This window comes from Rutidosis leptorrhynchoides, chromosome 9 (genome assembly GCF_046630445.1).
Source record: "Rutidosis leptorrhynchoides isolate AG116_Rl617_1_P2 chromosome 9, CSIRO_AGI_Rlap_v1, whole genome shotgun sequence".
Taxonomy (NCBI): Eukaryota; Viridiplantae; Streptophyta; class Magnoliopsida; order Asterales; family Asteraceae; genus Rutidosis; species Rutidosis leptorrhynchoides.
Window position 1 is genome coordinate 67,753,458 of NC_092341.1, and position 15,193 is coordinate 67,768,650.

Genomic DNA, 15,193 nt, shown 5'->3' on the forward strand with positions numbered 1-15,193 from the left:
CACTGCCTGCAAACCTTTGGAATTTGATGGAACCGAAGGACCGATCGGATTGAAACGGTGGACCGAGAAGGTTGAATCGGTGTTTGCCATAAGTAAGTGTACTGAAGAGGACAAAGTGAAGTACGCTACGCATACCTTCACAGGTTCTGCGTTAACATGGTGGAATACCTATCTAGAGCAAGTGGGACAAGATGATGCGTACGCACTACCGTGGTCAGCATTCAAGCACTTGATGAACGAGAAGTACCGTCCCAGAACCGAGGTCAATAAGCTCAAGACAGAACTTAGAGGGTTACGAACCCAAGGATTTGATATTACCACGTACGAAAGACGATTCACAGAATTGTGCCTATTGTGTCCGGGAGCATTCGAAGATGAGGAAGAGAAGATCGACGCGTTTGTGAAAGGATTACCGGAAAGAATCCAAGAAGATATAAGTTCACACGAGCCCGCCTCCATACAACAGGCATGTAGAATGGCTCACAAACTAGTGAACCAGATTGAAGAAAGAATTAAAGAACAGACTGCTGAAGAGGCCAATGTGAAGCAAGTCAAAAGAAAGTGGGAGGAAAACGGTGATAAGAATCACCAATACAACAACAACAGCAATTACAACAATAATCGCAACAATTATCCCAACAATCGCAACATCAATCGCAACTACAACAAACGGCCCAACAACAACAACAACAACAACAGCAACTACAACAATCATCCCAACAACAATAATAACCGCAACAACAACAACAATCAGAAGCAACTATGTCAAAGGTGTGAAAAGAATCACTCGGGGTTCTGCACCAAATTTTGCAACAAGTGTAAAAGAAATGGTCATAGCGCGGCGAAGTGTGAGGTCTACGGACCAGGGGTTAATAGAACGAAAGGAACAAATGGTGTCGGAACGAGTAATGGCGGAGCAAGTAGTGTCGGAGCAAGTTATGCCAATGTAGTTTGTTATAAATGTGGAAAACCAGGCCACATTATTAGAAATTGCCCGAACCAGGAGAACACGAATGGACAAGGCCGTGGAAGAGTTTTCAATATTAATGCGGTAGAGGCACAGGAAGACCCGGAGCTTGTTACGGGTACGTTTCTTATTGACAATAAATCTGCTTACGTTTTATTTGATTCGGGTGCGGATAGAAGCTATATGAGTAGAGATTTTTGTGCTAAATTAAGTTGTCCATTGACGCCTTTGGATAGTAAATTTTTACTCGAATTAGCAAATGGTAAATTAATTTCAGCAGATAATATATGTCGGAATCGAGAAATTAAACTGGTTAGCGAAACATTTAAGATTGATTTGATACCAGTAGAGTTAGGGAGTTTTGATGTGATAATCGGTATGGACTGGTTGAAAGAAGTGAAAGCGGAGATCGTTTGTTACAAAAATGCAATTCGCATTATACGAGAAAAAGGAAAACCCTTAATGGTGTACGGAGAAAAGGGCAACACGAAGCTACATCTTATTAGTAATTTGAAGGCACAAAAACTAATAAGAAAAGGTTGCTATGCTGTTCTAGCACACGTCGAGAAAGTACAAACTGAAGAAAAGAGCATCAATGATGTTCCCATTGCAAAAGAATTTCCCGATGTATTTCCGAAAGAATTACCGGGATTACCCCCACATCGATCCGTTGAATTTCAAATAGATCTTGTACCAGGAGCTGCACCAATAGCTCGTGCTCCTTACAGACTCGCACCCAGCGAGATGAAAGAACTGCAAAGCCAATTACAAGAACTTTTAGAGCGTGGTTTCATTCGACCAAGCACATCACCGTGGGGAGCTCCTGTTTTGTTTGTCAAGAAGAAAGATGGTACATTCAGGTTGTGTATCGACTACCGAGAGTTGAACAAACTTACCATCAAGAACCGCTACCCACTACCGAGAATCGACGACTTATTTGATCAACTACAAGGCTCGTCTGTTTATTCAAAGATTGACTTACGTTCCGGGTATCATCAAATGCGGGTGAAAGAAGATGATATTCCAAAGACTGCTTTCAGAACACGTTACGGTCATTACGAGTTTATGGTCATGCCGTTTGGTTTAACTAATGCACCAGCTGTGTTCATGGACCTTATGAACCGAGTGTGTGGACCATACCTTGACAAGTTTGTCATTGTTTTCATTGATGACATACTTATTTACTCAAAGAATGACCAAGAACACGGTGAACATTTGAGAAAGGTGTTAGAAGTATTGAGGAAGGAAGAATTGTACGCTAAGTTTTCAAAGTGTGCATTTTGGTTGGAAGAAGTTCAATTCCTCGGTCACATAGTGAACAAAGAAGGTATTAAGGTGGATCCGGCAAAGATAGAAACTGTTGAAAGGTGGGAAACCCCGAAAACTCCGAAACACATACGCCAGTTTTTAGGACTAGCTGGTTACTACAGAAGGTTCATCCAAGACTTTTCCAGAATAGCAAAACCCTTGACTGCATTAACGCATAAAGGGAAGAAATTTGAATGGAATGATGAACAAGAGAAAGCGTTTCAGTTATTGAAGAAAAAGCTAACTACGGCACCTATATTGTCATTGCCTGAAGGGAATGATGATTTTGTGATTTATTGTGATGCATCAAAGCAAGGTCTCGGTTGTGTATTAATGCAACGAACGAAGGTGATTGCTTATGCGTCTAGACAATTGAAGATTCACGAACAAAATTATACGACGCATGATTTGGAATTAGGCGCGGTTGTTTTTGCATTAAAGACTTGGAGGCATTACTTATATGGGGTCAAAAGTATTATATATACCGACCACAAAAGTCTTCAACACATATTTAATCAGAAACAACTGAATATGAGGCAGCGTAGGTGGATTGAATTATTGAATGATTACGACTTTGAGATTCGTTACCACCCGGGGAAGGCAAATGTGGTAGCCGATGCCTTGAGCAGGAAGGACAGAGAACCCATTCGAGTAAAATCTATGAATATAATGATTCATAATAACATTACTACTCAAATAAAGGAGGCGCAACAAGGAGTTTTAAAAGAGGGAAATTTAAAGGATGAAATACCCAAAGGATCGGAGAAGCATCTTAATATTCGAGAAGACGGAACCCGGTATAGGGCTGAAAGGATTTGGGTACCAAAATTTGGAGATATGAGAGAAATGGTACTTAGAGAAGCTCATAAAACCAGATACTCAATACATCCTGGAACGGGGAAGATGTACAAGGATCTCAAGAAACATTTTTGGTGGCCGGGTATGAAAGCCGATGTTGCTAAATACGTAGGAGAATGTTTGACGTGTTCTAAAGTCAAAGCTGAGCATCAGAAACCATCAGGTCTACTTCAACAACCCGAAATCCCAGAATGGAAATGGGAAAACATTACCATGGATTTCATCACTAAATTGCCAAGGACTGCAAGTGGTTTTGATACTATTTGGGTAATAGTTGATCGTCTCACCAAATCAGCACACTTCCTGCCAATAAGAGAAGATGACAAGATGGAGAAGTTAGCACGACTGTATTTGAAGGAAGTCATCTCCAGACATGGAATACCAATCTCTATTATCTCTGATAGGGATGGCAGATTTATTTCAAGATTCTGGCAGACATTACAGCAAGCATTAGGAACTCGTCTAGACATGAGTACTGCCTATCATCCACAAACTGATGGGCAGAGCGAAAGGACGATACAAACGCTTGAAGACATGCTACGAGCATGTGTTATTGATTTCGGAAACAGTTGGGATCGACATCTACCGTTAGCAGAATTTTCCTACAACAACAGCTACCATTCAAGCATTGAGATGGCGCCGTTTGAAGCACTTTATGGTAGAAAGTGCAGGTCTCCGATTTGTTGGAGTGAAGTGGGGGATAGACAGATTACGGGTCCGGAGATTATACAAGAAACTACCGAGAAGATCATCCAAATTCAACAACGGTTGAAAACCGCCCAAAGTCGACAAAAGAGCTACGCTGACATTAAAAGAAAAGATATAGAATTTGAAATTGGAGAGATGGTCATGCTTAAAGTTGCACCTTGGAAAGGCGTTGTTCGATTTGGTAAACGAGGGAAATTAAATCCAAGGTATATTGGACCATTCAAGATTATTGATCGTGTCGGACCAGTAGCTTACCGACTTGAGTTACCTCAACAACTCGCGGCTGTACATAACACTTTCCACGTCTCGAATTTGAAGAAATGTTTTGCTAAAGAAGATCTCACTATTCCGTTAGATGAAATCCAAATCAACGAAAAACTTCAATTCATCGAAGAACCCGTCGAAATAATGGATCGTGAGGTTAAAAGACTTAAGCAAAACAAGATACCAATTGTTAAGGTTCGATGGAATGCTCGTAGAGGACCCGAGTTCACCTGGGAGCGTGAAGATCAGATGAAGAAGAAATACCCGCATCTATTTCCAGAAGATTCGTCAACACCTTCAACAGCTTAAAATTTCGGGACGAAATTTATTTAACGGGTAGGTACTGTAGTGACCCGAACTTTTCCATGTTTATATATATTAATTGAGATTGATATTTACATGATTAAATGTTTCCAACATGTTAAGCAATCAAACTTGTTAAGACTTGATTAATTGAAATAGGTTTCATATAGACAATTGACCACCCAAGTTGACCGGTGATTCACGAACGTTAAAACTTGTAAAAACTATATGATGACATATATATGGTTATATATATAGTTAACATGATATTATGATATGTAAACATATCATTAAGTATATTAACAATGAACTACATATGTAAAAACAAGACTACTAACTTAATGATTTTGAAACGAGACATATATGTAACGATTATCGTTGTAACGACATTTAATGTATATATATCATATTAAGAGATATTCGTACATCATAATATCATGATAATATAATAATTTAAAATCTCTTTTGATATTATAAACATTGGGTTAACAACATTTAACAAGATCGTTAACCTAAAGGTTTCAAAACAACATTTACATGTAACGACTAACGATGACTTAACGACTCAGTTAAAATGTATATACATGTAGTGTTTTAATATGTATTCATACACTTTTGAAAGACTTCAAGACACTTATCAAAATACTTCTACTTAACAAAAATGCTTACAATTACATCCTCATTCAGTTTCATCAACAATTCTACTCGTATGCACCCGTATTCGTACTCGTACAATACACAGCTTTTAGATGTATGTACTATTGGTATATACACTCCAATGATCAGCTCTTAGCAGCCCATGTGAGTCACCTAACACATGTGGGAACCATCATTTGGCAACTAGCATGAAATATCTCATAAGATTACAAAAATATGAGTAATCATTCATGACTTATTTACATGAAAACAAAATTACATATCCTTTATATCTAATCCATACACCAACGACCAAAAACACCTACAAACACTTTCATTCTTCAATTTTCTTCATCTAATTGAACTCTCTCAAGTTCTATCTTCAAGTTCTAAGTGTTCTTCATAAATTCTAAAAGTTCTAGTTTCATAAAATCAAGAATACTTTCAAGTTTGCTAGCTCACTTCCAATCTTGTAAGGTGATCATCCAACCTCAAGAAATCTTTGTTTCTTACAGTAGGTTATCATTCTAATACAAGGTAATAATCATATTCAAACTTTGGTTCAATTTCTATAACTATAACAATCTTATTTCAAGTGATGATCTTACTTGAACTTGTTTTCGTGTCATGATTTTGCTTCAAGAACTTTGAGCCATCCAAGGATCCATTGAAGCTAGATCCATTTTTCTCTTTTCCAGTAGGTTCATCCAAGGAACTTAAGGTAGTAATGATGTTCATAACATCATTCGATTCATACATATAAAGCTATCTTATTCGAAGGTTTAAACTTGTAATCACTAGAACATAGTTTAGTTAATTCTAAACTTGTTCGCAAACAAAAGTTAATCCTTCTAACTTGACTTTTAAAATCAACTAAACACATGTTCTATATCTATATGATATGCTAACTTAATGATTTAAAACCTGGAAACACGAAAAACACCGTAAAACCGGATTTACGCCGTCGTAGTAACACCGCGGGCTGTTTTGGGTTAGTTAATTAAAAACTATGATAAACTTTGATTTAAAAGTTGTTATTCTGAGAAAATGATTTTTATTATGAACATGAAACTATATCCAAAAATTATGGTTAAACTCAAAGTGGAAGTATGTTTTCTAAAATGGTCATCTAGACGTCGTTCTTTCGACTGAAATGACTACCTTTACAAAAACGACTTGTAACTTATTTTTCCGACTATAAACCTATACTTTTTCTGTTTAGATTCATAAAATAGAGTTCAATATGAAACCATAGCAATTTGATTCACTCAAAACGGATTTAAAATGAAGAAGTTATGGGTAAAACAAGATTGGATAATTTTTCTCATTTTAGCTACGTGAAAATTGGTAACAAATCTATTCCAACCATAACTTAATCAACTTGTATTGTATATTATGTAATCTTGAGATACCATAGACACGTATACAATGTTTCGACCTATCATGTCGACACATCTATATATATTTCGGAACAACCATAGACACTCTATATGTGAATGTTGGAGTTAGCTATACAGGGTTGAGGTTGATTCCAAAATATATATAGTTTGAGTTGTGATCAATACTGAGATACGTATACACTGGGTCGTGGATTGATTCAAGATAATATTTATCGATTTATTTCTGTACATCTAACTGTGGACAACTAGTTGTAGGTTACTAACGAGGACAGCTGACTTAATAAACTTAAAACATCAAAATATATTAAAAGTGTTGTAAATATATTTTGAACATACTTTGATATATATGTATATATTGTTATAGGTTCGTGAATCAACCAGTGGCCAAGTCTTACTTCCCGACGAAGTAAAAATCTGTGAAAGTGAGTTATAGTCCCACTTTTAAAATCTAATATTTTTGGGATGAGAATACATGCAGGTTTTATAAATGATTTACAAAATAGACACAAGTACGTGAAACTACATTCTATGGTTGAATTATCGAAATCGAATATGCCCCTTTTTATTAAGTCTGGTAATCTAAGAATTAGGGAACAGACACCCTAATTGACGCGAATCCTAAAGATAGATCTATTGGGCCTAACAAACCCCATCCAAAGTACCGGATGCTTTAGTACTTCGAAATTTATATCATATCCGAAGGGTGTCCCGGAATGATGGGGATATTCTTATATATGCATCTTGTTATTGTCGGTTACCAGATGTTCACCATATGAATGATTTTTATCTCTATGTATGGGATGTGTATTGAAATATGAAGTCTTGTGGTCTATTGTTACGATTTGATATATATAGGTTAAACCTATAACTCACCAACATTTTTGTTGACGTTTTAAGCATGTTTATTCTCAGGTGATTATTAAGAGCTTCCGCTGTCGCATACTTAAATAAGGACAAGATTTGGAGTCCATGCTTGTATGATATTGTGTAAAAACTGCATTCAAGAAACTTATTTTGTTGTAACATATTTGTATTGTAAACCATTATGTAATGGTCGTGTGTAAACAGGATATTTTAGATTATCATTATTTGATAATCTACGTAAAGCTTTTTAAACCTTTATTGATGAAATAAAGGTTATGGTTTGTTTAAAAATGAATGCAGTCTTTGAAAAACGTCTCATATAGAGGTCAAAACCTCGCAACGAAATCAATTAATATGGAACGTTTTTAATCAATAAGAACGGGACATTTCAATCGGAATCCTCATCGGGATCCGATTCATCGAAAAATTGATAATCTTCCCAATATTTTGCTTCCTCGGCGGAAACACCATTGACCATTATTAACTTTGGTTCGTTGGTTGAGGATTTTCTTTTATTTAATCGATTTACTATAGGTATCAATATTTCTTCCTCCGGAACCTCTTCTTCTTCTGGTTCCTCCTCTTCCGGTTCCTCTTCTTCCGGTTCCTCTTCGGGAATTTGTGAATCTTCCCAAAATATATTCGACTCTTCATTATTATTAGGTGAATCGATGGGATTTGTACTAGTGGTAGACATCTATTACACAATATCAAACACATTAAGAGGTTAATATATCACATAATATTTACATGTTAATAATATATAGTTTTCAACAAAAGTGTTAAGCAATCATTTTTAAATAAAACACGGTCGAAGTCCAGACTCACTAATGTATCCTAACAAACTCGATAAGACACACTAATGCAAATTTCTGGTTCTCTAAGACCAACGCTCGGATACCAACTGAAATGTCCCGTTCATATTGATTATAAACGTTCCATATTAATTGATTTCGTCGCGAGGTTTTGACCTCTATATGAGACGTTTTTCAAAGACTGCATTCATTTTTAAAACAACCATAACCTTTATTTTATCGATAAAGGTTTAAAAAGCATTACGTAGATTATCAAATAATGATAATCTAAAATATACCGTTTACACACGACCATTACATAATGGTTTACAATATGAATATATTACATCAAAAATAAGTTTCTTGAATGCAGTTTTACATAATATCATACAAGCATGGACTCCAAATTTTGTCCTTATTTTAGAATGCAACAGCGGAAGCTCTTAATAATCACCCGAGAATAAACATGCTTAAAACGTCAACAAAAATGTTGGTGAGTTATAGGTTTAACCTATATACTATCAAATCATAATAATAGACCACAAGATTTCATATTTCAATACATCCCATACATAGAGATAAAAATCATTCATACAATGAACACCTGGTAACCGACATTAACAAGATGCATATAAGAATATCCCCATCATTCCGAGACATCCATCGGACATGATATAAAAACTCGAAGTACTAAAGCATCCGCTACAACGGATGGGGTTTGTTGGGCCCAATAGATCTATCTTTAGGATTCGCGTCAATTAGTAGACTGGTTTACTAATTCTTAGGTTACCAAGTAAAAGGGGCATATTCAGCTTCGATTGTTCAACCATAGAAAGTAGTTTCATGTACTTGTGTCTATTTTGTAAAACATTTATAAAGTTGCATGTATTCTCATCCCAGAAATATTAGATTTTAAAAGTGAGACTATAACTCACTTTCACAGATTTTTACTTCGTCGGGAAGTAAGACTTGGCCACTGGTCGATTCACGAACCTATAACAAATATGTATATATATATATCAAAGTATGTTCAAAATATATTTACAACATTTCTAATACGTTTTAATGTTTTAAGTTTATTAAGTCAGATGTCCTCGTTAGTAACCTACAACTAGTTGTCCATAGCTAGATGTACAAAAATAAATTGATATATATTATCTTGACCCAATCCACGACCCAGTGTATACACATCTCAGGCTAGATCCCAACTCAAAGTATATATATTTTTGGAATCAACCTCAACCCTGTATAGCTAACTCCAACATTACTGCATATAGAGTGTCTTTGGTTGTTCCAAATAATATATATAGATGGGTCGATATGATATGTCAAAACATTTGCATACGTGTCTATGGTATTCCAAGATTACATAATATATTAGAATATATGTATTATACAATATAAGTTAGCTAGGATATGATTAATATAGATTTGTTACCAATTTTCACGTAGCTACAATAAGTAAAAATATCCAATCTTGTTTTACCCATAACTTCTTCGTTTTAAATCCGTTTTGAGTGAATCCAATTGCTATGGTTTCATATTTAACTATGAATCTATACAGAAAAAGTATAAGTTTATAATCGGAAATACAGGTTACAAGTCGTTTTTGTAAAGGTAGTCATTTCAGTCGAAATAACGACGTCTAGATGACCATTTTGGAAAACATACTTCCACTTTGAGTTTAATCATGATTTTTGGATATAGTTTCATGTTCATAAGAAAAATCATTTTCCCAGAAGAACAACTTTTAAATCAAAGTTTATCATAGTTTTTAATTAACTAACCCAAAACAGCCCGCGGTGTTACTACGACGGCGTATATCCAGTTTTACGGTGTTTTTCGTGTTTTCGGGTTTTAAATCATTAAGTTAGCATATCATATAGATATAGAACATGTGTCTATTTGATTTTAAATGTCAAGTTAGAAGGATTAACCTTTGTTTGCGAACAAGTTTAAAATTAACTAAACTATGTTCTAGTAATTTCAAGTTTAAACCTTCGAATAAGGTAGTTTTATATATATGAATCGAATGATGTTATGAACATCATTACTACCTCGGGTTTTGTGGATAAACCTACTGGAAATGAGAAAATAGATCTAGCTTCAAAGGATCCTTGGATGGCTTGAAAGTTCTTGAAGCAGAATCATGACATGAAAACAAGTTCAAGTAAGATTTCCACTCTAAATAAGATTGTTATAGTTATAGAAATTGAATCAAAGTTTGAATATGAGTATTACCTTGTATTAGAAAGATATCTTACTGTAAATAAGAAAGATTTCTTGAGGTTGGATGATCACTTTACATGATTGGAAGTAAGCTAGCAAACTTGGAAGTATTCTTGATTTTATGAAACTAGAACTTATAGAATTTATGAAGAACACTTAGAACTTGAAGATAGAACTTGAGAGAGATTAATTGATGAAGAAAATTGAAGAATGAAAGTGTTTGTAGGTGTTTTTGGTCGTTGGTATATGGATTAGATATAAAGGATGTGTAATTTTGTTTACATGTAAATAAGTCATGATTGATTACTAATATTTTTGTAATTTTATGAGATATTTCATGCTAGTTGCCAAATGATGGTTCCCACATGTGTTAGGTGACTCACATGGGCTGCTAAGAGCTGATCATTGGAGTGTATATACCAATAGTACATACATCTAAAAGCTGTGTATTGTACGAGTACGAATACGGGTGCATACGAGTAGAATTGTTGATGAAACTGAACGAGGATGCAATTGTAAGCATTTTTGTTAAGTAGAAGTATTTTGATAAGTGTCTTGAAGTCTTTCAAAAGTGTATGAATACATATTAAAACACTACATGTATATACATTTTAACTGAGTCGTTAAGTCATCGTTAGTCGTTACATGTAAATGTTGTTTTGAAACCTTTAGGTTAACGATATTGTTAAATGTTGTTAACCCATTGTTTATTATATCTATAGAGATGTTAAATTATTACATTATCATGATATTATGATATATTAACATATCTTAGTATGATATATATACAGTTAAATGTTGTTACAACGATAATCGTTACATATATGTCTCGTTTCGAAATCATTAAGTTAGTAGTCTTGTTTTTACATATGTACTTCATTGTTAATACACTTAATGACATGTTTACTTATCATTTATCATGATTAAACATAGTGTATCAATATCTTAATATGATTCATATGTATTTAGTAAGACGTTGTTATAACGATAATCGTTATATATATATCGTTTCGAGTTTTTTAATTCAATAAACTCAATTTTATGTATATAACTCATTGTTAAAATACCTAATAAGATACTTACTTATCATAATATCATGTTAACTATATATATAATCATATATATGTCATCATATAGTCTTTACAAGTTTTAACGTTCGTGAATCCCCAGTCAACTTGGGTGGTCAATTGTCTATATGAAACCTATTTAAATTAATCAAGTCTTAACAAGTTTGATTAGTTAACATGTTGGAAACACTTAATCATGTAAATAACAATTTCATTTAATATATATAAACATGGAAAAGTTCGGGTCACTACAGTTGCCTTGAAGCATTGTTTCTTTTCAACAACAGAAAAGGACGAACTGTATCTCAACCTTGTGTTAGTGTATGTTCCCGAGACTGTTCATCGTTTATTAAACACTACAGCAAGATGAATCAAAGGATGCCTATGATTTATGTAAAACTTTACAGTTACCAGGTAGAATATATTCCTGTAAGATTCCTTTATCTTTTATTGTCACTTTATTTTAGAGAGAATTTCACGATGGTTGGTTATGCTGCAGATTTTTAGAGCCTTAGCCTACATTCATGGTAGTATTGGAGTGTGTCACAGATATATCAAGCCTCAAAAATTACTGGTTGGCTTCTTTACGTGTTTTTGCATTTTCGATATATTGATTGATGTTTCTAAAGAGCAGGTTGGCCAAATATGTAAAAGTCAAATGCATCATATGTGAGGTCACATTTTTTTATCATTGCCAACTTATTATATAGTTATATTGATCTGTGATTGATTAAGGACCAATCATTTTACAGTTAAATTGGTGTTGATGAGTATTTGTTTGACGTTCAGGTAAACCCACATACCACATCAGGTCAATCTATGTGACTTTGGAAGTGCGAAAGTTTTGGTAAGTGATAACCTATATTTAATAGTCTGCTGTTTATATGTTTTTATTATGGTGCGTTGTCTTACTTTAAGGCCTCATATTTTTTTTATAGGTGAAAGGAGAGCAAACATTTCGTACATTTGTTCAGGATACTATCGTGCACCTGAACTAATATTTGGAGCCACTGAATACATCACTGCTATTGATATATGGTCTGGTGGATGTGTTTTGGCAGAATTGCTTCTTGGACAGGTAGGGAAATAACTATTTTGTGTTCTCTAACTAAATCCTTTTAACTAACTCCTTTTAGTGTATTTGTTATATTCTTTAAATAGTTATGTTTGTTTCTAATTTCAAATTGGCAGTAAAAAGGTTGATATGCATTTCAGTCCCTTTCAGTTGTGGTTTGAGTTTTTCTATTTGTTTTTGCAGTTTCTTTAGTTTAACGGAAATTCCTAGACTTTCAAATCATATTGCAGTTTCTTTGTTTTTGTTCTATTATGTGTAGCAAGAATTGCTTAATTGGAAGTGTATGAAACGGCACTGGTTAAAGTGGCTCATCTTAGAGTTCTCGACTGTAGGGGTGTGCACCATTTGGTTTGAAACCATTTAAACCGAATATCGAATCGAAACCAAATCGAAAAAAATCAAACCGAATTTGAAAAATGGTTTTCGGATCGAGAAAAACAGAAACCGAATTTTAATTCGGTTTTTCGGTTCGGTTTTCGGTTTTGAAAATTTTTAATTTGGTTAACCGAAAACCGAATATAAAGCCGAATTCAATTTATATAATATTAAATAAATATTTTAAGTTATTTATATTATTGTATACATGTACTACAAACGATTTTGAATAGATATTTTAACTCTTCAAATCAAATTCGGTTTACTTGGATTGAAATCCTATTTTTATCTTTAATTTCATAATTTTTCTTTTAACTCCACATTTTTGAAACTGTAATCATTTCAAGTCGATTTGCTATTCAGTTCAATTTATGTGTGTGTGCAAGTTGAATCAATCAAATTTATATACAATGCTTTACAACAGTTTATTATTAGAAAGTATACACCGTGACTAAAACAAAGAAAGTTTTAGTTTTGTTATTGGTATTGGTTTTGTTTATTTTTTGATATAAAATGTATTGTATTATGATATTATATAAGCTTATTTTATTTTCTAAAATTTGTATATATGTTCGATTATATATATTATTTTAGTACGATACTTACAAAGCTAATAATATAATGTTTATTTATATCGTGAGAAAAAAGTATAAAAAAAATCGATGTAGAAGTTAATTTGGTTTTAACCGAAACCGAACCGAATTCAAATTTGGTTTTCGGTTCGGTTTTGGTTTTGGTTTTGATATTTGAATTTGATTTCGGTTTGGTTTTTGGTTTTAATTTTTAGAATTTCAAAACCGAAAAAACCGAACCGAATAAACCGAAAACTGAACCGATGAACACCCCTACTCTACTACTGAATGCCCTTAATATTGCTGAACCACTTATGCCATGGAATCTAAGGATATTATGTAAACAATACTATTTTAAGTCCTTTTTGGTACATAATGTACTAACTGTACGCGTAAAAATTACTTGCTAATGTACTTGATGTTAATGCATATGGAAGGGTAATGATTTTAAATTTATAACATATTTTGTTTGTTACTTATATATGATGAAAACGTGTTTATATTTGAGATTTATTGAATGATTGGTGATTATTGCTTACATTATGGAGTTTATGTTTTCATGTTGTTTCTAGATAAATAAATATAGTGTTTATGGATGTAAACTTAAAATGGCATCCATGTAATGTAACATCATTATCACGTTTATAGTTTTGTTACTGCTAATATAAAACCGAGAGTATGAAATTTTGTATTCATATTTGCCATTTGCCATATATGTTATTAGTAAGATTAAGAATAAACATCATTAAATTATAGTCGCGTAGCGCGTACTCATTAATCTTGTTTAGTTCATATGGGCAATTTTGAACGTACATTAAATTATAATAGTAAAATGAGTTGGGGATTATAATTGGATAATAGTTTTCATGTTAAAAAGGTTGAGTTATATTATAGGTGTAATAGAAGTGAACAATGATATTAATTGGCTTAAAAGTAAGTTACGATTTATTTTATCACAAATTGAAGAAAAGTAACAATAATTGTTTACGATCATTATTGAGTAAATCTGTCCCTATAACTTGAAATAATACAAATTTAATATATAAAATCTTTATATATAAACGGGAATTCATAAGAGACATGAAAACCGAACATGGCAACCCCGCTCCCCGCGGCAACTGATTATGGAGGCGTGCTTGGTAACATCATCCCTTATACATAATGTAAGTCACATTATACAATTAGCTTTTCATTATTTATTAATTATTTGAAACCATGGGTTTATTTGTATTTCTAGGGTTTAGGGTTTTGAGTTTAGATTTAGGGTTTAGGTTTTAGGTTTAGGGTTTAGGGTTTAGGGTTTAAGGTTTAGATTCTAAGATTTATATTTTAGGGCTTATGCTTAGGGTTTAGAGTTTTTAGGGTTTAGGTTAGGGTTTAGATTTAGGGTGTAAGATTTAGAGTTTTGAGTTTAGATTTAGGGTTTAGGTTAGAGTTTAGGGTTTAGATTTTAGGATTTGGAGTTTAGGTTTAAGGTTTAGATTCTAGGGTGTAGGATTTTGGGTTTAAATTTAGGGTTATTGTAGGGTGTAGGGTTTAGATTCTAAGGTTTAAGGTTTATATTTTAGGGCTTAGGGTTTAGGGTTAGGGTTTAGAGTTTAGAAGGTTTAGGGTTTAGATTTAGGTTGTAGGGTTTATAGTTTAAGTTTAGGGTTTAGGGTTTAGATTTAGGTTGTAGGGTTTATAGTTTAAGTTTAGGGTTTTGGGCTTAGATTTAGAGTTTAGGTTAGGGTTTAGGGTTTTGATTTAGGGTTTAGGGTTTAGAGTTCATGT

At 33.5% G+C, this 15,193-nt stretch overlaps 1 pseudogene; it reads left to right on the plus strand.

The window, feature by feature from the left end:
- Window positions 1-12,665, plus strand: part of LOC139868138 (shaggy-related protein kinase gamma-like) — a 106,585-nt pseudogene extending 93,920 nt beyond the window's left edge.
- Window positions 12,666-15,193: the final 2,528 nt, after the last annotated feature.